Genomic DNA, 22,907 nt, shown 5'->3' on the forward strand with positions numbered 1-22,907 from the left:
TCATTGTGGCTCCTTGACATCTTACCTTCCTGGGGCTGGAGATCTTCCTTGTCTAGTCATAACTAATACAGAAATGAATCTGGGAAGAGTTTGTCTTTGAAGTCCAGTTTTCCCCCCAGGATGTGGTGGGTTGAAATTCACACACACACCCCCAACATTAACTTTGCCAGACCAGCTCAGTATGAAGCAAATAGAAGCTGCATTTACAAGCAAAACTACACTCTACAATGGAATGCAATGAGTATGTGCAAAATACCCAGGATTTACAACATTATACAGATATTAACAATTAGCAAACAACATGAAACCCCGCCCTGGTCAAAGAGACCAGGGAAGCTGTTCCACTGCCCCTCCCACCCCCTGTCCCAGGAGAAAAGGGGGCAGGGAGAAAGCAGTGGTTAGACTTAACTAAAATAATGCAGCCAAGGTCAGCCAGAAGCAGATTAATCTCTCCCAAGCAAAGCAAGCAGAGAAGAGATCAGGAAAGAGAGAATTGTTTAGGCACAGCCATTCTTATACTAGGTATTTTGTCCAATGAAATTGTTTACATATGATACTATATCAGGTAGTGATAGGACTAGGGGGAATGAAATGAAGCTGGAGGTAGGGAGATTCAGGCTGGACGTGAGGAGGAAGTTCTTCCCCATGAGAGTGGTGAAACCCTGGAATGGGTTGTCCAGGGAGGTGGTTGGGGTGCTGTCCCTGGAGGTGCTTAAGCCCAGGCTGGATGAGGCTCTGGCCAGCCTGATCTAGTGTGGGGTGTCCCTGCCCATGGCAGGAGGGTTGGAACTAGATGATCCTTGTGGTCCCTTCCAACCCTGACTGATACTATGATACAAATCTTTAGTTTTCCTTTTTACACCCAACAGTGATTTATTTATATTTTTCTACTTTTCTGCTCAAAATCTATAACTAAATTTTAAAGGCATAGCCTAAAACCACCACACAGGGAAACTAGAAGAGGTTAAGGCCCTTTTCAAATGCACCTTCCTCTTATCTGAACTGTTTACTCTTCAGCTGATAAAGAGAATTCCTGCTTCTCTGTTGTTCACCCCATGGAGACGCCCCTGCACTTGTCGCCCAGCTACACATGGAAACTGGAGAAATCAGATGTGGAACAGCATGGTGAGTTTCCAGAACCAACAAGAACTGAGCCAGCAATACTTACAAAGAATCATAGAATCACTAAGGTTGGAAAAGACCTCAAAGATCATCAAGGCCAACCTGTCACCCAACACCACATGACTACTAAACCATGGCACCAAGTTTCATAGAATCAGTAAGATTGGAAGAGACCTCAAAGATCATCAAGTCCAACCTGTCACCCAACACCTCATGACTACTAAACCATGGCACCAAGTGCCACATCCAATCCCCTCTTGAACACCTCCAGGGATGGGGACTCCACCACCTCCCTGGGCAGCACATTCCAATGGCTAACAACTCTCTCTGTGAAGAACTTTCTCCTCACCTCCAGCCTAAACCTCTCCTGGTGCAGCTTGAGACTGTCCCCCCTTATTCTGGTGCTGGTTGCTAGAGAGAAGAGACCAACCCCTTCCTGGCTACAACCACCTTTCAGGTAGCTGTAGAGGGCAATGAGGTCTCCCCTGAGCCTCCTCTTCTCCAGGCTAAACAACCCCAGCTCCCTCAGCCTCTCCTCATAGGGCTTGTGCTCGAGACCTCTCAGACAAGGAAAACCCTGTATTCTCCTAGGTGACAAATAAGGTGTCTTATCACAGCCTTTACATACACACACTGGAGCAAGAAAACACCACTGTTTAGCAAGTCTTCATCCTACTCAGGGTGACCAAGCACTCACAGCGAGCCAGTAAGTGCGATTTCCTTCTTTGTAAGAAAACGTTCACAAAGACTGTTTAGGCTCAGCTGTTGGGTTTTTCTTCTATGATGCTTACAGCTGCTGTGGATGAGAAGTTCTGTGGGAAGGCACTCTCTCATATATACAATCATTAGTATGTTATTATAAAACAATACATTTTATATATTTAGATATAATTTAAATATATATTGATATAGATTTTTACATATATATATATACATGAATGCTTGCTTTACAGTATGTAATGGCATGCATGCATACACATTTTAAACAAACAAAATCTCATTTATTTAGAGCCACAGAGTCAATAAGATTGGAAAAGACCTCAAAGATCATCAAGTCCAACCTGTCACCCAACACCTCATGACTAGACCATGGCACCAAGTGCCACATCCAATCTCCTCTTGAACACCTCCAGGGATGGGGACTCCACCACCTCCCTGGGCAGCACATTCCAATGGCTAACAACTCTCTCTGGGAAGAACTTTCTCCTCACCTCCTGCCTAAACTTCCCCTGGTGCAGCTTGAGACTGTCTCCCCTTGTTCTGGTGCTGGTTGCCTGGGAGAAGAGACCAACCCCCACCTGGCCACAACCTCCTTTAAGGTAGTTATAGACAGCAATAAGGTCTCCCCTGAGCCTCCTCCAGGCTAAACAATCCCAGCTCCCTCAGCCTCTCCTCATAGGGCTGTGCTCGAGGCCTCTCCCCAGCCTCGTTGCCCTTCTCTGGACACCTTCAAGAGTCTCAATGTCCTTCTTACATTGAGTGGCTACTGTGACACTCATTGAATTCTGAATCTGTCTAGAGCACTGGAATGGTGTGTAAAGTGGAAGCACTTTATGGAGCACACAGTTGGAAATAGATGTTAACAGGCTAGACAGTCAAGAGAAATCTTCCTGCAAACAGAGATGCTGTACCACTGAAAGAGCCTGACAGGAAAAGGTTATGGAAACAGAAAGAAACATCTGTTACTGTTGGCTGAAACAAGTCACAAGTTGTTTGAGAAGTGGGTGGCAAACGAGCTTTTGCTTTTCTCATTTGGGTCCCTTGCTGGGAAAGGGAGTGAAGGCTGGAGTCTTCCATCAGCTAGTGGAAGCTGGAGCTGCTCAAGAAGTTTCTGCAGACATTGTTGCTCCTTTTGAGACCATTTTTTATTTCTGGGTGACAGCAGCATGTGTTAGAAGCCTGCCTCATGCTACCATATGATTCAAAGGGTAAAACATGCTTCCTATAGTATAGCCTTTTAGGGAACAGTCAAGCACTAAAAATATAACCCAAATTGCCTTTTATTTAACTAATGTTCTGTTTCAACCTTTTCTGCATATTTTCAGCCTTTTAGATCATTTTGTCTGCATGCACAGAGAAGCCCTAACTAAAAAAACAATGACCAAAGAGTTGGAGAACAGGGATTATGTTTTCTTCCTATTTTCTGTTCTTCCATACACCATAAAATCCTCTAATACTCACAGAATCAGCTACTGCCATCAGCCACTGCCATCAGCCCCTGCCCTGGCATGGGAATCAGATACCTATTTATTGGGGGGTGGGGGGGGGTGAAAGGGGGAAATAAAACCACCTTCACCTTCTCAGTGCAAGGATAAACAATAATCTGGGTTACAGCCATCTCTCCATCTGCAGCTCTCCAACTATCTACTTGAAGAAATCAGTAAAATAATACATTTGAAATCAGCTCCAAATCAATGGATGCTACAAGAGGAAAAGTGTTTTCCAGAATTAAGATGGGAGGGAAGCAAATGAGGCCAGAGCACACTACTAGATGAAAAGGCAAAAGAGAGTTGACCTTTGCAGTCTTTTAGAGAAACATGTACTCTCTTCTTTCAACTGTTTAAACCCCCACCAGGGCATATTCACAGCCCTCCTCCCTTCTAAACTTTCAGAACAGGGGATGATTCTCAAAATAAGCCCTGCCAGTTTCATGATGTCCCTGTGAAGGTGATCCAGGAATCCTCGACAGATCATCTGTGCCGTGTGTCACTTGGGTTCCTCTCTCTGCCAGCTCTGCCCCTTGCAATACCTCTGCTCTCTCCTGTCACTAAGTCTCTCTCTTCTTGCATCATTACCAAGCCCTTCATTATATGCTGTTGGAAGCCTGCTTTTTAACCTTCACGTCTGTCTGTGTGTTTGTACAAAAACAGAGCGAAATCTGTGCCTGGCAGGCGTTTCCTTTTGTAAAACTCCTTCTCCTTTCCTTTTCTGACTTTTCAGAGCATGAAATATGCCTGCTAATCCTAATTGCCTCGGATGGAGAGCCTTGCAGAGACTAGACAAAGGGGGCAGCCTTCTACCAAGGAGCTGTGAGCAGGCACCAGTAAGCTCTGAGTCCTCAGAGCTCCCTTCTCACTCTGCCACATTTCTGAACAACACAAGGACAAACTTCCCCAAATAGCTATGTTGGGAGCAGGGACTTGCCTCCAAGACTTCCCCACTTGTGCTTAAATGGCCCTCAAGCACAAAAAAAACATCTGAGCTCATTGTGTGACATGACTCAGTGTGGGCTGAGCCTCAAATAATGCTGGTGTATGTCAAAGCAAAAATCCTAAACAGCTGACTTTTAAGCATCATTCGCCTGTCTGCATCCCAGCACCAGCTCTTAGCAAAGCAAAAGTTGCAAGGTCCCAGTGGCACATTCACAGCCAGGCTTTCCATTAGCAGTGCCTCAGCCAGCTACACAAGCACTGAAGGACTATGACATTAGGACACTTTTGCCTCCTCCAATTATGATTGGAGAAGTTGAATTTCTAGCAGAATTTATGACTGAAGTAGTGAAATTTCTGTCAGAATTTGTCTGGATTCAGAGGAATTCAACAAGTCCAAGTGCCAGGTGCTGCACTTTGGCCACGGCAACCCCATGCAGAGCTACAGGCAGGGGTCAGAGTGGCTGGAGAGCTGCCAAACAGAGAGGGACCTGGGGGTGCTGATTGACAGCTGCCTAAACATGAGCCAGCAGTGTGCCCAGGTGGCCAAGAAAGCCAACGGCATCCTGGCCTGCATTAGGAATAGTGTGGCCAGCAGGAGCAGGGAAGTCATTGTGCCCCTGGACTCTGCATTGGTTAGGCCACACCTTGAGTCCTGTGCCTAGTTCTGGGCCCCTCAGTTTAGGAAGGGCATCGAGACACTTGAACGTGTCCAGAGAAGGGCAACAAGGCTGGGGAGAGGCCTTGAGCACAGCCCTATGAGGAGAGGCTGAGGGAGCTGGGGTTGTTTAGCCTGGAGAAGAGGAGGCTCAGGGGAGACCTCATTGCTCTCTACAACTACCTGAAAGGTGGTTGTAGCCAGGAAGGGGTTGGTCTCTTCTCTCTAGCAACCAGCACCAGAACAAGGGGACACAGTCTCAAGCTGTGCCAGGGGAAGTTTAGGCTGGAGGTGAGGAGAAAGTTCTTCACAGTGAGAGTCATTTGTCATTGGAATGTGCTGCCCAGGGAGGTGGAATTGTTCAAGAGGGGATTGGACATGGCACTTGGTGCCATGGTCTAGTCATGAGGTCTGTGGTGACAGGTTGGACTTGATGATCTTTGAGGTCTCTTCCAACCTTGGTGATACTGTGATACTGAATATTTCCACTTCAGCAACAAAAAAACCCTCTTTTACAGGGCTGCTATCATTGCCTAACCAGAACACCCTTACCACCCGAGGCTAACATTGTGTCCTCCACAGTTGTCACACTATCCACAGCATCCAACAGTCTACTCTCTGCTTCATTTCACTCATCTAATGTAGATGCTAACACAGTATCAGGCTAACCCAGCCTTGCCAAAACTGCTGTTATGACAGTTTGGAGTTCCTGCAATTTCTTGTTTGCCAGGACACTTGCCAACTGTAGCTCATACACCACACAGGTTATAGTTTGTCATCAACTCTTGTATCTCATAAATTAGTGCAGGAACAATTTCAGTTCACACCAAACAATTCCTCTCTCGAAGAGAGGCTCAAGCAGCGTCGTAACAGCACTGCCATCTAACCAACACAGCTACGCCAACAGCCAGACACAGAGGAGATGCAAAAATAATGAGTGAAACTGCTGCTACACAGAAGAGCCTTTTTTTATTGTGAGTGTGCATTTTAACTCCACGAAATCCTATTAATCCAAACAAATCAGCAAGCCAAATGCCTGCTACCGCCTCTGCAGCTCTCACTGCGGGAATGTGCGCCGAGCACCACGCTAAACGTGCACATCTGATGCCAAAGCCTTCATCTGCAGTGGAAAAAAAAACCCTCAGTGGTATCTCTGTAGAGCACATGCATGCCCTATCAACCACCACAAAGCCATGAGACACATTTTCACTAATCCAGGAAGCAGCGTCTTCCCGAGGAGGGTTTGAGTTCCTGCGCTGTAACTGTGTAGCACAGCCTCAACGCTACAGCCGCTTTTCAGGGTGGAAACAGCAGTAGGCAGTTCAGTGAGAGCTCCAAGCACAGAAACCCATTCAAAGCTTTGTACTTGCCGGTGAATGGAAGACTTGCAAAACTTCTTACTATCTTTAAACACAATTCAGGGCTGCTGTATGCCAGCACAAGCCCTGTGCATCCCAACTCGCAGTGAAAATGCTGTCTCAGCTTAGCGACACGGGCCGAGCTACCGCCACAATACACAGCACCGAGCTAAACACCTCCAACGGTTGATTACATTTCGCAGTCATAATATCCTGTGAGAGGGATGGGTCTGCTGAGGAAACACTTATCTGCTCTCAATCTCTGCTTGTCTAGGGAGGTCAAGATGAAGTCATATGCCCTCAGGGAAAAATGCACCTCCACGAATAAGAAAACAGGTCCTGACAACTGAAACGAATTCCATATAATAAACTAACAAAGTGTCTTGGGGCAAATGAAGAGCTGACAGGTGGCATTTATGAAATGTGCTTTAAGGGTGCACTGTACTCATTAAGAGCTGCCTCTCAGACTGGTGGGTCCTGCATAGTTGCTCTGTCTGCAAAGAAAGCAGGGACTAAACCTTTCATGAGGAATACAAAGCCGGGAAGACATTGCTGAAGGGAAAATACGGGAGGTATCCTCAATCTCATGAGCAAAAGGAGAGAAGACAGGAGAGGAACTGGGAAGTAAACAGCCAGGCTTGCTGTGTTCTGGGCAAAGTAGTAAACAAGGAAACAAGCAAAAAAAGCTGAAAACAAGCAAGCCAAGAAAAAACAAGATCTAATGATAATTTAGCTAAGGAGAAGGCAGCCACATTTTAAAACATGGTGAGATGGAAAGGAGGAAGCACGAGCTGGAAGAACATTATGGGGAGATCCCCATCTGAAGTACTGCATCCAGCTCTAGCTCCTAAGAAAAAAAAAACAAACAAAAAACCACAAAACAACAACAAAAAACCCCACACCACAACCACATGGATCTGTTAAAGAGGGTCCAGGAGGGGCACAAAGTTAATCAGAGGGCTGGAACACCTCTTCTGTGAGAAGAGGCTGAGGGAGTTGGGTCTGTTCAGCCTGGAGAAGAGAAGGCTGCAGGGAGACCTTACAGTTCCCTTCCAGTACCAGGAAAGTTGGAGAGGGACTTTTTATAAGGGCATGTGGTGATAGGACAAGTGGCATTGGTTTTAAACTAGAGCAGGGTAAATTTATATTAGACACAAGGAATAAGTTCTTTACTAGGAGGCTGGTGGAATGGGCTGCCCAGAGAAGCTGTGGGTGCCTCATTGTGGAAGATGTTTAAGACTAGGCTGGAGAAGGCTTTGAACAATCTGTAGAATAGAATAGAATAGAATAGACCTTTGAGATCATCGAGTCCAACCTATCATCCAACACCATCTATTCAACTAAACCATGGCACCAAGCACCCCATCCAGTCCCTTCCTAAACACCTCCAGTGAAGGTGACTCCACCACCTCCCCAGGCAGCACATTCCAATGGCCAATCACTCTTTCTATGAAGAACTTCCTAACATCCAGCCTAAACCTCCCCTGGCACAGCTTGAGACTGTGTCCTCTTGTTCTGGTGCTGGTTGCCTGGTCTAGTAAGAGGTACCCCTGCCCATGGCAGGGGGGTTGGAACTGGATGATCTTTAAGGTCCCTTCCAATTCAAATCATTCTATGACTCTATGATCACATTTTTCCAACTGGAAAATAACAAAGTAAGAGAAATCTACAGCAAAGAAAGTATTTGGCTCTTGCAATGCTTTGAGTATTTTCTGAAGGAGGAAGTTTTGAGGGTAGTTTGCCATGACCTAGATGACAGCAATGGAAGCAAGACTCACTCATCACTTAGGATTAATAAGCAAAGTAGGTTCCAGCTCCTCAGTGAATCTGCAGAGATGCCTGCAAAGAGACTGAGGCTCAAGGAGTGACCCAGATTGCAGAGTATGCAGAGCAGGACTGATGAAGCCTGCTGGTTCACACGCTGATAGACCACGGCAACAACATGAAAGCAATGGTGTGATATTCACAACAGTGAGGCAGCACCAGAGCTCTCAGACAGCAGCAGAACTCCACCAGGGAGGTTAGACAAATTTATAACCTTGCAGTAACTTCTGTAAATCAGCCTCACCACTGCATCCAAAACAGACAGGTCCCATGCACTGCAAGAAGAGAAGTGAGACTACAAAATGAAAAGAGATTAGATGTTGACTTGCTGGCACATGACCAGAGAAGGGCAACAAAGCTGGGGAGGGGTTTGGACCACAAGTCCTATGAGCAGAGGCTGAGGGAGCTGGGGTTGTTTAGCCTGGAGAAGAGGAGGCTCAGAGGAGACCTTATAGATGTCTACAACTACCTGAAGGGAGGTTGTAGCCAGGTGGGAGTTGGTCTCTTCTCCCAGGCAACCAGCACAAGAGGACACAGTCTCAAGCTGCACCAGGGGAAGTTTTGGCTGGGGGTGAGGAAAAAGCTGTTCACAGAAAGAGTGACTGGCCATTGGAATGTGCTGCCCAGGGAGGTGGTGGAGTCACCATCACTGGAGGTGTTTAGGAAGAAACTGGATGGGGTGCTTGGTGCCATGGTTTAGTTGAATAGATGGTGTTGGATGATAGGTTGGACTCAATGATCTCAATGATCTTTTCCAACCTGGTTAATTCTGTTCTATTCTAACACACCGTGCCATTATTTTAAGGAGTATTAGAAGTTGAACTCAAAGCCACATATGCAAACTAAGACCTAAATTCAAGGCAGCAGAAGTCCATCCTAACTATTTACCATGCACACTCTGTGCTGCACAGTGGATGGATGGATACTTCAGAGGAGTTTATATCTTTTTTTAGGGCAGACCTGACCTTACTCCCCCTTGAATTAACTCATATAATTCCAGAGTATATTAAGCATATCTGTCCAAGAAGCTGCTCTACCATGTATCCACCACATCTACTCCACAAAGCATTTATAAGCCTGAGTGGAGGGAAACTCAGGTGATGAAAATGGGGCAGTCACAATTTACTAGTTTGCAGGAAGATTTTAGGTCATGCACAATCGAGAGTTGGAGCAGGCCAGGCTTTACTGCAGGCAGGGGTCACAGGCTAAAGAGGACCTATGGCAGAAGGCTCCAAGATCTCATCCCCACAGCAGAAGAGTTCGAGGTCCAGCTTCTACCAGACAAAAGAATCAGCAGTGGTACAGCCTAGAAGGTGAGCAGCACCTCCAGGTCAGCCTCTGAGTTGTAGGACACTCACTGGAAAATTACAGTCCCAAAGGGCAATTATTAGACCTCCCAAGTCAGAGTTAGGCAGTAGCTTACTAAAAATCACAGAACTGGGGAGACCAAAAACCATAGAATCAATAAGGTTGGAAGAGACCTCAATGATCATCAAGTCCAACCTGTCACCCAACACCTCATGACTAACTAAACCATGGCACCAAGTGCCACATCCAATCCCCTCTTGAACACCTCCAGGGATGGGGACTCCACCACCTCCCTGGGCAGCACATTCCAATGGCTAATAACTCTCTCTGTGAAGGACTTTCTCCTCACCTCCAGCCTACACATCCCCTGGTGCAGCTTGAGACTGTGTCCTCTTGTTCTGGTGCTGCTTGCCTGGGAGAAGAGCCCAACCCCCTCCTGGCTACAACCTCCCTGCAGGTAGTTGTAGTTACAATTAGTTTCTTTGCCAGAAGCAGCAGAGAAGGTATGACAGGGCTTTGCCTTCAGCTTTCACCCTGTGTGAAGACATGCATATAACCAGTGAATGAGGAGTCTTCTGTGGAACCTCAGCAGCCAATCTGGGCCAGGAAAAGACAAACACCTTGCACCCCTTCTCTGCCTTCCATATGGAGAATCCAGAGAAGTCCTTACTGAGCCTTTCCCACCTTTACAAAATCTTCACAAATCTGCTCACATGGTTTACAAGCTTTTCTCTAAACGACTCCTTCCTCACCACAACTTCCTTCCAGTGTTTATACCATCATGATTTCTCTCTCTCTTGCTATAATTTCCTGTCTACAAAGCATTGCTAGTTAATTTGCTCTCAGTCCTCTTCTTTTCCTGTGTCTTAGAAATATTCAACTGGAAAAGACCTTTAAGATCAAATCCAACTGTTACCTAAGTCTTCCAAATCTGTGCTAAACCACGTCCCTTAGCACCACACCTCTGCATCTTTGAAACATCTCTAGGAATGGTGATTCAACCACCTCCCTGGGGAGCCTGTTCCAGTGTTTGAGAATCCTTTCAGTGAAGAAGTTTCTTCTAATACCCAATATAAGCTTCCTGTGGCACAACTTGAGGCAATTTCCTCCCCACCTCTCCTTTCCTTTTGACTCTTGTCAAAGTGGTTTTTGATTTCCTTCATGCTTTCCAGTGTCCTCATAATGGGGGCACAGGGATGTTTACACATGTGTGTGTTTGTTCCTTCCCCCCTAGTCATGCTCCCCACCAGGTTTTGAGCCTGACTCACCTCTAACACCTGTTCCCACTTCACCATCTATTGTGAGACAGCTCTGAAGTAAACTATCACTAGACTGACCCCCTCAAATTTCTCTCTCATTCTACTATGGGATCTCAGAGAAGACAGAGATCCGACTGGGCTGGTCCAACATGAGCCAAGACAGATCCTCAGGCAACTTGTGTGTGCAGCACACTAGGAGACATCACATGGATAGCTGCATGCATGCCCACACCATGAATACTAATATGAACAATTGTTTGAAAGAAGACAAAGTGTTTCTCCAGTTTAACTGAAGCCCACGCCTGCAATCCCAGCTGCCTCATCACCACCTTTGACTCATTGCTCAAACCTTCCCCTCCTCCAGCCTCCATTTCTCTCTGTGCAGAATCTCAGTTGCTTGTAAAAAAATCACCAAGTGACATTACTTCCTTCATCCTTTCAGCCTTCCCTTCCCCTCCTGCAATTCTCCCCACCACATTCAGAAACATCTTCCCAAACCTTCCAAGCACTCTGCCTGCCTTTAAGATTTTACCCCCATCTCCCTGTTTCATTCCATTTAGAGGACACATTTGTAGGCTCTTCTCTCTCACAACACAAATATGCTTTGACTTCTTGCACCTCTAAATTCCTCAGAGGCTCTGGATCACAGTTTGGATGTCTGGGGTGAGAAGAAGAAATGCATTTACCTCTGTGTTCTTCTCATCTCCAGCTCTCAAACTGCCCCATGTGAACTCCTGGCAGTTACTCCTCTCTTTTTGACAAGTCCGGTTTGGATCCTCTCCAGTCTCAAATGCTGCAACTCCAGTGACTCTAAGTCACCTCCTTCCTGGTCAAAGCCCAGGACTAGTGCTAGGTCATCATTATCTCTTACTCAGCAAGAGGGGGTAACATTTTTGATTCTTGTATTACTCCTCCCTTGCCTTTTGTGAACGACTTCCACTGCTACCACTCTCAAGGCCCCCAAAGATGCCGAAAGAGACAAATGAGCAGTTATGAACATCACCACAAGTTCCTCCACATTGCTCTCTGCACTTGCTGCCTGCTCTGAAGTTATTTAATAGGTCATAAAGCCACTTCTGTGTACTCCTTCCCACTCACTGCTGCAAAGACAGGTGGGTTGAAGAAGCATGAAACAGTTGAAAGTATTGATAGTTTGAGGCAGCGCTTGAAACAAGGGAAAGAGAGGTCAACCTGGTTCCCAATCAGCAAGAGCTGGACTCAGAAGCCAGGCTAGGAAGTAACTCAGCAGGACCTGAGAAGGCAGAGCAATTACATTCAGAGAGACTGGCTCACAGCTCCCACTGAGTTTGAACTCTCAGAAACATGGTAACTCCTGTGTGCCAGGGCTGCTGGTTTGCAGCCCACACTGAGCTCAGCAGGTGAGTGTGCCAACCTACTGCTCAAGAAAACAAAACAGAGCTTCCTTTAGTAACACTGACTTGTGTCCTGCTTAGTTCAAAACCAACTCCTGAGCTCCTGCAGACACTGGAGACCATCCCCTCCATCTGCCCTACTCGAGGTGGTGGTAAACTGACTTTAAAGAAAACCAGGGGCTGAGGAAGGGAAGACTTACATGAAGTACACCTCCACCCTTGGTTCCTGTTTATCTTTGTTACTGTACAAAATCTCCTGCTGTCTGCATTGAGCTCTGAGGCAATGAGTTAAACTAGCATAAGTTTAGATAGTGCTCTCATCCAGGCTGGGGCCTGTGTTTGCTATTGCACAAATATAATTTGGACCCTCTGCTTGGTTTTCTTTCAGAACTTCTCTGTCCCAGGCAAAGACACTTAGGACCCTCCACAAGTTTAATACCCCAAAACCACAAAAAAGGAAGCTTTTCTGTTTTAGGAAAACTCCACAGCCTACATTTATTTCCCTAGGCTCTGCCCTTGCCAAGGGCATGTTCTAAAACCTTCTCCAGCCTCCACACGGGGAAGGCAATTTCCCAGTGTGGCTGACATTAAGGTAAACCACACAGGTAAGGTAAACCCACGTGGGATGAACAAACCCACAAGTCAAAAGTAACTCTGAAGAGGCAGGCAAGTTGTGACTAACCTTACAACACCTTACCCTACATCCTCCCCTGTTAACAGAAGGAAGCAAGAGGCCAGAAGCATAAAACCAAGAGAGCAAGCTGAGGTAACAATACTATGTGAAATGAAGGGTGGTTGTAGGCAGGTGGGGGTTGGTCTCTTCTCCCAAGCAACCATCACCAGAACAAGAGGACACAGACTCAAGCTGCACCAAGGAAAGTTTAGGCTCAAGGTGAGGAGAAAGTTCTTCACAGAGAGAGTTGTTAGCTATTGGAATGGGCTGCCTAGGGAGGTGGTGGAGTCCCCATCCCTGGAGGTGTTCAAGAGGGGACTGGACATGGCACTTGGTGCCATGGTTTAGTCATGGGATCTGTGGTGACAGGTTGGACCTGATGGTCTTTGAGATCTCTTCCAACCTTCTGTGAAAACTTACCACTGCCAAATGTAATAGCAACCAACAACCTTCCATTTGCATACCTTAAAGTTGTAACAGATTGATATATTAATGCTCTGTTACTGAAAAGTTCTCCAGGGTAGCAAATAGTAGGATCTAATGGGATCTAATCCTATCTACCTGGGAAAATGAGCTGGAGAGGAGTATCATAGTATCATTCAGGGTTGGAAGGGACCACAAGGATCAGCTAGTTCCAACCCCCCTGCCATGGGCAGGGACACCCCACACTACAGCAGCCTGGCCAGAGCCTCATCCAGCCTGCTCTTAAACACCTCCAGGGACGGGGCCTCGACCACCTCCCTGGACAACCCATTCCAGGGTTTCACCACTCCCATGGGGAAGAACTTCCTCCTCCCCTCTAGCCTGAATCTCCCCACCTCCAGCTTCATTCCATTCCCCCTAGTCCTATCACTACCTGAGATCCTGAGAAGTCCTTCCCCAGCCTTCCTGTAGGCCCCCTTCACAAAGCACCCTCACCAAATCCCTTACACAACCAGGTTGCCATAACAAGAGCTTCCTCCATCTTTATGCCAGGCTGGCTACAGAAATGTTTACCATGCTGTTCTGCACTGGGTACAGCAGGTCTGGCTCAGAGTTTGCTTTGCAGTGTCAGAGTTTCCCACCCCCACACATAAGACATGTAAGCAAAACCCATGACTATTCTCTAGCTAGATGACAAGCAAGCGTGCCCGGCCGCTGAGAATCCCTGCCCCTGTGCAGAGCAGACTGGATGGGTCCCTGCCTCCCCTCCGCACTCTGCAGCGTGGGTAAGTTTTGATTATTATTTCTTCCCCCCTTTAAAAAGGAGGCAGCAAGCTGTGGGAAAATACTTTTATGGCTAAGTGAGCTTTACCACCCACAAAGAGACAGGTCCCCAAGGGGCCCTCACCGCCCACAAAGAGATGAGCACTTCTTCAAAGCCTTACCCCTTCAGATATAATGGTACCTAGAAAATCATCACTTGAACAATGCACACAAAAGGAATCAGCCTGCACCTTTCACTTTGAAGAACATCATCATCTCTCTCCAATGTCTTTCTGAATCTCAAAGCTGGCTTTAGCTTCCCAGCCACTAATACAAAGAAAAACTTACCAGGACAGTCTGCATCAGCAAATACAACAGGAAAGCTTCCTCGGATTAAGTGCTCACTTCCATCATGCAGCACTGCAACAGTCCACAGCTTGGGACATAATGCCACTGGCCAGTGTGGCCAGCAGGAGCAGGGAGGTCATTCTGCACCTGTACACTGCACTGGTTAGGCTGCACCTCGATTACTGTGTCCAGTTCTGGGCCCCTCAGTTTAGGAAAGATGTTGACTTACTGGAATGTGTCCAGAGAAGGGCAACAAAGCTGGGGAGGGGTTTGGAGCACAGCCCTATGAGGAGAGGCTGAGGGAGCTGGGGTTGCTTAGCCTGGAGAGGAGGAGACTCAGGGGTGACCTTTTTGCTGTCTACAACTACCTGAAGAGAGGTTGTGGACAGGCAGAGGTTGGTCTCTTCTCCCAGGCAGCCAGCACCAGAACAGGAGGACACAGTCACAGGCTGTGCCAAGGGAGGTTTAGGCTGGAGGTTAGGAAGAAGTTCTATACAGGGAGAGTGATTGCACATTGGAGTGGGCTGCCTGGGGAGGTGGTGGAGTCACCATCACTGTAGGTGTTCAGGAGGAGACTTGATGGGGTGCTTGGTGCCATGGTTTAATTGTTTAGATGGGTTGGATTGGTTGATGGGTTGGACACAATAATCTTGAAGGTCTCTTCCAACCTGGTCCATTCCATTCCATTCCATTCCATTCCTGCTCTGGGACCACTGAAGACATCTCAGGAAGGCTCCTGTCTGTATACCAGGAAGTAAAGGACCAGTACTATGGACCTAAACTTCCCCTTGAACCCAAGCAACAATTTTGCTACTTTTAACACTCCATGTACTGGGATCACCCCACCTTGCAGCAATCATAAGGCAAGCAGTGAACCCTAGACAGGACTTCAAGAAATGAAAAGCCCTAAACACCACTCAAGTATCTGCCATTTGTTTCCAGACTGAACTGGTCTCACATGAGCTTCCATCTTTCTGTGCCTTTTTTTCTACTGAATCAAAGGGTGCTCAAAAAGATCAGGAATCTTTCCCCCACACAGATACAACTAGACCAGGCAAGTCACAACGACTGCCTACTACTTACTTCTTGGATTAGCTACATGCATTAAGCTTGTGTCATTCTACAGCTAAAGTTTTCCTTAGCTGATTCTTGCCTCAACTACTTTCAGCCCTTTTGAAGTGCAGACACAGGAGTCACACATGGATTTGCACACCATCTGGAATGGTGTTAATACCATATAAAAAGGTAACAGCCATTTCACACTCCCTGATACTGCCTGCCCATCTAAGATCTGGCCTGCATCAGCAACAGTGTGGCCAGCGGGAGCAGGGAAGTCATTGTGCCCCTGTACTCTGCACTGGCTAGGCCACACCTTGAGTACTGTGTCTAGTCCTGGGTCCCTCAATTTCAGAAGGATATTGAGACACTTGAACGTGTTCAGAGAAGGGCAACAAGGCTGGGGACAGGTCTGAAGCACAGCCCTGTGAAGAGAGGCTGAGGAAGCTGGGATTGTTTAGCCTGGAGAAGAGGAGGCTCAGGGGAGACCTTATTGCTGTCTACAACTACCTGAAGGGAGATGGTAGTCAGATGGGGGCTGGTCTCTTCTCCTAGGCAACCAGCACCAGAACAAGAGGACCTAGTCTCAAGCTGCACCAGGGGAAGTTTAGGCTGGAGATGAGGAGAAAGTTCTTCACAGAAAGAGTAATTGGCTGCCCAGGGAGGTGGTGGAGTCACCATCCCTGGAGGTGTTCAAGAGGGGATTGGACGTGGCACTTGGGGCCACGGTTTAGTTAGTCATGAGGTGTTGGGTGACAGGTTGGACTTGATGACCTTTGAGGTCTTTTCCAACCTTACTGATTCTATGATCTTAAAGCTATGCCACCAGGACAGGAATTGCTGTTCCCTTGGTTCATATGCAATTCCCCAAAGACATTTTCAGAGCCACTACTCTGCCCAAAGCAAGCCCACACAAACTGCGAATGGAATACACGACACTAGTCCCAAGGTGTCTAATCTCACCCTGCTGGGCTATAATAACATTCCCTTACCCACAAGGTACCATTGCTGGAAGTGACTGCAGGAAAGATCTGACATCCAAGTAAACAGACTCAGATTGCCACTGTCACACTCCCTTTTTTACTATCTACAGACACAAGAGGATTGACCCTAGACCCCAGACATCTGGTTCTTTGAAAGGTCAGCAGCAACAGACCGGTAACACCTAACTCTAAGCTTTTAAAAGTGCTTATCAGCTGCCTTGTTTGAAGTTGATCTTGCCCCTGGCCTGGAGTAATTCCATAAAACTGCTTAACTGTCCAAAATCTTCCCTACTGTTTCTGACTAATTCAAGGCTTTGAGTACCAATCTGTTCCCATTTGAATGGTTTCCACAAATTCATAGCCTGCAATTGTGCCATCATCTCTGATAAACAGGGTGGTAAAAGTATAATTAGCACTTCAAGGCTCCATATTTGGGACCTGTTAAGCCTTTAACAGGACTCTGGCATGTGGAGAACAAAGTAGTATACATTTCTCTAACAAACTTCTTTCCAACTACTGCTAATCCCAGGGCAGTCACATTTCCAGATACTAGCCAAAAATCCCCTGACATGTCAGACCTCATCAGGCATACCCTGCAAAACGAAGTGGTCTGAACTCACTCTGACCCAGAAAAGTTGCACTCCTCCTAATCTCCCTTGGAAATCAAAGCTGGAGATTATGCTTACAACATCGCTGCTGCTAATCCACACCACCTCATTCTGTAGACACTTCTGCTACAGAAGTAGGCAGCTGAAGGGTTTTCAGCTTTTGGTTCATCTTACCAAAAGGAACTGAAAATTAGACACTCTTGGCATAAAGTATCTTCAGGGAAAGCTACTGACAAAGCATTTTCCAGTTCACATCTGCTCTCAGACAAACCTCAACAGAGCCAGGAAGTCCTCTGTGGTAGCTGCCCTCACAAGGTTTTACAATAGGCTTAGCAGACATGCCACCAGAGGCAGCTGTACCTACTGCTGAAATAGTGTTTAACACAGTTCCAGCTAAACTGAGCTCTATTCTCACCTACACTGGACTCAAATTTCACTGCTCCTCTGCACCTCTGAGGATTGAGGGCGGAAAGGACCTCTGGAGATGTTCTAGTCCACCTCACTGATCACAGTAAGGTGAATTACATCAGGCTACAGGGCACTATCTCCAGTCAAACTTGGATTATGTCCAAAGGCCACACCATGAGTACTGTGTCCAGTTCTGGGCACCTCAGTTAAGGAAAGATGTTGAGTTGCTGGAACAGAGAAGGGCAACAAAGCTTGGGAGGGGTTTGGAGCACAGCCCTGTGAGAAGAGGCCGAGGGAGCTGGGGTTGTTTAGCCTGGAGAAGAGGAGGCTCAGGGGAGGCCTTATTGCTGTCTACAACTACTTGAAAGGAGATTGTAGCCAGCTGAGGGTTGGTCTCTTCTCCCAGGCAACCAGCACCAAAACAAGAGGACACAGTCTCAAGCTGTGCCAGGGGAGGTTTAGGCTGGATGTGAGGAGGAAGTTCTTCCCAGAAAGAGAGATTGGCCATTGGGATGTGCTGCCCAGGGAGGTGGTGGAGTCACCATCACTGGAGGTGTTTAGGAAGAGACTGGATGGGGTGCTTGGTGCCATGGTTTAGTTGATTAGGTGGTGTTGGGTGATAGGTTGGACTTGATGATCTCAAAGGTATTTTCCAACCTGGTTAATTCTATTCTAAGATAGAGAGACTATAACCTCTTTGGGCAGCCTGTTCCAGCCTTTGACCACTCTCACAATTTAAAACCAAAACTTTTTTCTTAAGTTCAAACAGAATCTCAACTTGTGTCCATTGGCTTTTGTACTTTCACTGGGCACTGCTGAGAAAAGCCTGTCTCTCACCTTCATTCCTTTGGTTATTTATAGAGATTGACAAGATCCACCCCCAAATGCTCTCTTCTCCAGGCTGAACAGTCCCAACTCTTTCAGCCTCCTCCCTCAAGTCAGTCTCAAACCCCTTACTCATCTCTGTGGCCCTTCACTGCACTCACTCCAGTATGTCCGTGCTTTTCTTGCACTGAGCACCCAGAAATGGACAAAGACTCTAATGTGGCCTTAGCAGGGCTGAAGGCAAGGATCACCTCCCTCAATCTGTTGGCAATGCTCTTCCCAATTCAACCCAGTATACTCTTGGCCTTTTCTGCAAGGGCACATTTGTGGGCTCCTGCTCAACTTGCTGCCCACCAGGATGCCCAAGACCTTTTCTTTTTTACAAGCCCTATGAGGAGAGGCACAAGCCCTCTGAGGAGAGGCTGAGGGAGCTGGGATTGTTTAGCCTGGAGGAGGCTCAGGGGTGACCTCATTGCCCTCTACAACTACCTGAAGGGTGGTTGTAGCCAGGCGGGGGCTGGTCTCTTCTCCCAGGCAATCAGCACCAGAACAAGAGGACACAGTCTCAAGCTGCACCAGGGGAGGTTTAGACTCGAGGTGAGGAGGAAGTTCTTCACCACGAGAGTCATTCGTCATTGGAACGTGCTGCCCAGGGAGGTGGTGGAGTCCCCATCCCTGGAGGTGTTCAAGAGGGGACTGGACGTGGCACTTGGTGCCATGGTTTAGTCATGAGGTCTGTGGTGACAGGTTGGATGCAATGATCCTCGAGGTCTCTTCCAACCTTAGTTATACTGTGATACTGTGCAAACCTGCTTTCCAGTCAGTAGGTCTACAGCCTGTACTGGTGGCTAAAGTCATCCATCCCCAGGTGCAAGACTTGGCATTTCTCTTCACTGTGCTTCATGAGTTTTGTTGACACATTTCCCAGCCTATTAAAGATCCTTTCTGGTTCATCACCTACTGCTCCCAGTTTTGCTGAGGGTGAACACTGACCCATTATTCCAGGTTATAAATGAAAGATCTTACACATTCTCTCTAGCAACCAGCACCAGAACAAGGGGACACAGTCTCAAGATGCACCAGGGGAAGTTTAGGCTCAAGGTGAGGAGAAAGTTCTTCACTGAGAGAGTCATTCACCACTGGAATGTGCTGCCCAGGGACGCGGTGGAGTCACCATCCCTGGAGATAGTTTCATAGTTTCATAGTTTCATTCAGGGTTGGAAGGGACCACAAGGATCATCTAGTTCCAACCCCCCTGCCATGGGCAGGGACACCCCACACTAGATCAGGCTGGACAGAGCCTCATCCAGCCTGCTCTTAAACACCCCCAGGGACGGGGCCTCGACCACCTCCCTGGACAACCCATTCCAGGGTTTCACCACTCTCATGGTGAAGAACCTCCTCCTCACATCTAGCCTGAATCTCCCCACCTCCAGCTTCATTCCATTCCAGCTTCATTCCATGATGTTCAAGAGGGGATTGGATGTGGCACTTGGTGCCATGGTTTGGTCATGAGGTCTTGGGTGACAGGTTGGACTCGATCTTTGAGGTCTCTTCCAACCTTGGTGACACTGTGATACTGTATTGGCCACAAGCCAAGTCTGGACACACCAGTCTGCTTTCTTGAAGAGCTTTCCCCACAGCGCTATGCTGTAGCTACTTCCTTATTTATCTGCATATGCTCAGAGTGGGGCCCCTCATGCCTATTCTGAGGCACGCAACCAAAAGAGCAAGGCATGATGAAAGATTCCCACAACATCCAGTTATAAGACATAAGGCCAATCTACTTGCTACGAACACTTGATTACAGCACTTACACATTCACATAGCTAATGTGCTAGCTTGTGAGGCACAAGACAGTGTATGTCAAATGCATCTGGCAGCTGCCTTGGGCAGATGCAAAAAGCTACGCCACATCAACAAAACTGCTGCATTTTCTTCTTGCACACAGGAAATTACCACCTTTTGTTTCTCACACCAAAACCCTACCTGCTGAGTCCTGAAGCCTTGTTTGGAGTATGAAATGCCAAGAAGACAAAGCACCGAGGAGCACCTAGTAGTGTACTTGCACTGAATCATATCATAGACTCAATAAGGTTGGAAAAGACCTCAGAGATCATCAAGTCCAACCTATCACCCAACACCTCATGACTAAGTAAACCAAAGCTTCAAGTCCAATCCTTTTTGGAACACCTCCAGAGAGGGTGACTCCACCACCTCCCTGGGCAGCACATTCCAGTGGCTAATGACTGTCTCTGTGAAGAACTTTCTCCTCACCTCCAGCCTAAACTTCCCTGGCACAGCTAGAGACTGTGTCCTCTTGTCCTGATGCTGGTTTCCTGGGAGAAGAGATCAACCCCCAGCTGACTACAACCACCTTTCAGGCAGCTGTAGAGAGCATAAGGTCTGCCCTGAGCCTCCTCTTCTCCAGGCTAAGCAACCCCAGCTCCCTCAGCCTCTCCTCACAGGGCTGTGCCCCAGACCCCTCCCCAGCCTCGTTGCCCTTCTCTGGACACATTCAAGTGTCTCAATATCCTTCTGAAATTGAGGGGCCCAGAACTGGACACAGTAAATGTCCTTGTATCATGCCTAGCACAACTTCTGATCAACTGCCTACTCTGTTAAATACAGGTTGTTGACAGGTCTGTAGTCTGTCACATCCACACACAACACACAGCAAGAAGGGAGTAGGAAGGGGAAGGAGTTAATGAACAGATCACTGTGTGCTACACAGGAAGCATAAATGTTGAGGGCCATAATCTGGGAGGAAGTCACATGAGTCTTTATTGAGTATCCATGGCTGATGTGGTCTGAGAAGAGCTCCCTGCAGCAGCCACACTCATTCATGCTGTCAGTGCAAGTTCCATACTCCTGGCTAGCAGGATTAAATTTGCAGCACTGCTGCACACTAAATGACAGTGGCAGTACCAGCTTCAAATTGCACTGGCATTAAAAAAAACACACCAAAAAATCCCTATCTTACAAGGCTCATTTATTTGAGCAGTGAGCTAATCATGCACTGTGATACTGGTCTCAAAATATCCATTAATTCTCACAGTACAGAGTAAGTTTAAAAAACAAAGCCACAACAACAGCCACCTCAAAACCCCCACTGAGCAAAAACCTGCAGAAACAAGGGAAGGGCACAGACCTTCCTAAGAAAACTTGATTAGCTTGCTGCAGACAGTGGTAGGGTTTTGTACTGGGGTGGGAAGTGGGTAAAGGGAAGTGGAGAGCAGCTCCACCTTTTCAGTGGATAATTACAGAAAACAAACAGGTGAGCAGCACTGATTAACACTGAAGCTGTTTGCCACCCTGGTGCGCCGCTCTGCCAAGCAATGTTTACTCCTGGAAACAAAGCAGAGACGAAAGAACATTCTCCACACAAAGCAAAGAGCTGTTGTTGCATCTCCTCCCTTCAGAGATCCTGCTTTCTTAGTTTCTAATACCACCTTGACATTTTTCACTCCATCCCTTCTGCTCAGGCTACCCTGCTAGAAACCATCCTTTTTGCACTCAGTTGTCAGGGCAGGATGCAGCCTGCCTAACTTTAGGCATCTAAGGTATCCACAGGAGAAAGGTGATAAATGGACTGGCAGCTCCACAGAAGATTCAGAGTACCTATGTTCAGTTCACTTCAGGTGATTAATCAGAACTGAAGCTTCTTTTTCTCTTCTCTCTGCACAGGAAGCTTAGTCTCCCAAGTCAGATGCTCCAAAAAGAATCACAGTGCAAAATACCCCCCATAGTGCACATAGCTGGGGATTCTTCTTTCCAGTTGACTCACACCCCTCTCAATTAACACATCCCTAGGTATAGCAGATTAACTATGGCTTCAGCTACAAAAGCACAAAGGAAAGACAAGAACAAAATTGACTGAAGAAGAACAGGCTTTGAAGTGCCAATAGCAGTATTTTGACTCTTTAATTCACCATCATGTTTCAGAGGCTTTTGGACCACCTCCAGCTTTCAGGTGCACAGAGGAAGCTCTTCCCACAAAGAAACTGACACAAAATATTCCTACAAGTTTATTTTGGAAACTAAACTGAAGTCACTCAAGCCTTGAGAGTCCTTCATTCTCCACAATCAAACAGGGGATACCACTTTACAAGGGTTCTGCTATAAGGTTCATGCCCCCTGCCCTTCAATCTCTAGTGCTTTGCACTCTTAAACGTCCCAGCCAAAGAATTCAAACTGGATCTGTTCACAGCTGACAACAGAGGAGTCAATGCCCACAAAAGCACCTCAGCTGCTGAACAGAAAATCCAAATGAATAGAGGCACACAGCAAGCAGAGCACTCTAAACAGACAGTCAGATTAATGCTCTTCCATTTCAGCACACAAAGTCCCTGATGCTTTCTAGCTGTCTGTGGTTTTTGTACACAACCACATGCAGCAGGAGCAGACATCAAAATGAAGATGAGTAACTGCGCAGATTCTCGCTGTGGAATTTGGCATTTTGGATGGGGACAGAAAGGCTAACTGGAAACAACACAACCAACCTTTTCCATCACATAAATGCATATGTCAATGGTTTTCAACACCATCCAGTTCCAGGAGACAACCAGCTAAACAGGAAAACTAAATCCCCTTTAGCTCAGAGAAGGAGCAGCATTTATCTGCATCAAAACCAACACCAACAGCTTGGGAACTTCTGTTGGTCTCTTCTCCCAGGCAGCCAGCACCAGAACAAGAGGACACAGTCTCAAGCTGCACCAGGGGAAGTTTAGGCTGGAGGTGAGGAGGAAGTTCTTCACTGAGAGAGTCATT

General features: G+C 47.1%; 1 protein-coding gene across 3 annotated transcripts in view; it reads right to left on the reverse strand.

Moving 5' to 3' along the window:
- AMBRA1 (autophagy and beclin 1 regulator 1) overlaps positions 1-22,907 on the reverse strand; it is a 186,276-nt gene that overhangs the window by 79,595 nt on the left and 83,774 nt on the right. The gene's annotated exons all lie outside the window — the stretch shown is intronic.

The sequence above is a fragment of the Melanerpes formicivorus genome, unplaced genomic scaffold, assembly GCF_026170545.1.
Source record: "Melanerpes formicivorus ecotype bairdi unplaced genomic scaffold, bMelFor1.0.p_v2 SCAF_58, whole genome shotgun sequence".
NCBI lineage: Eukaryota > Metazoa > Chordata > Aves > Piciformes > Picidae > Melanerpes > Melanerpes formicivorus.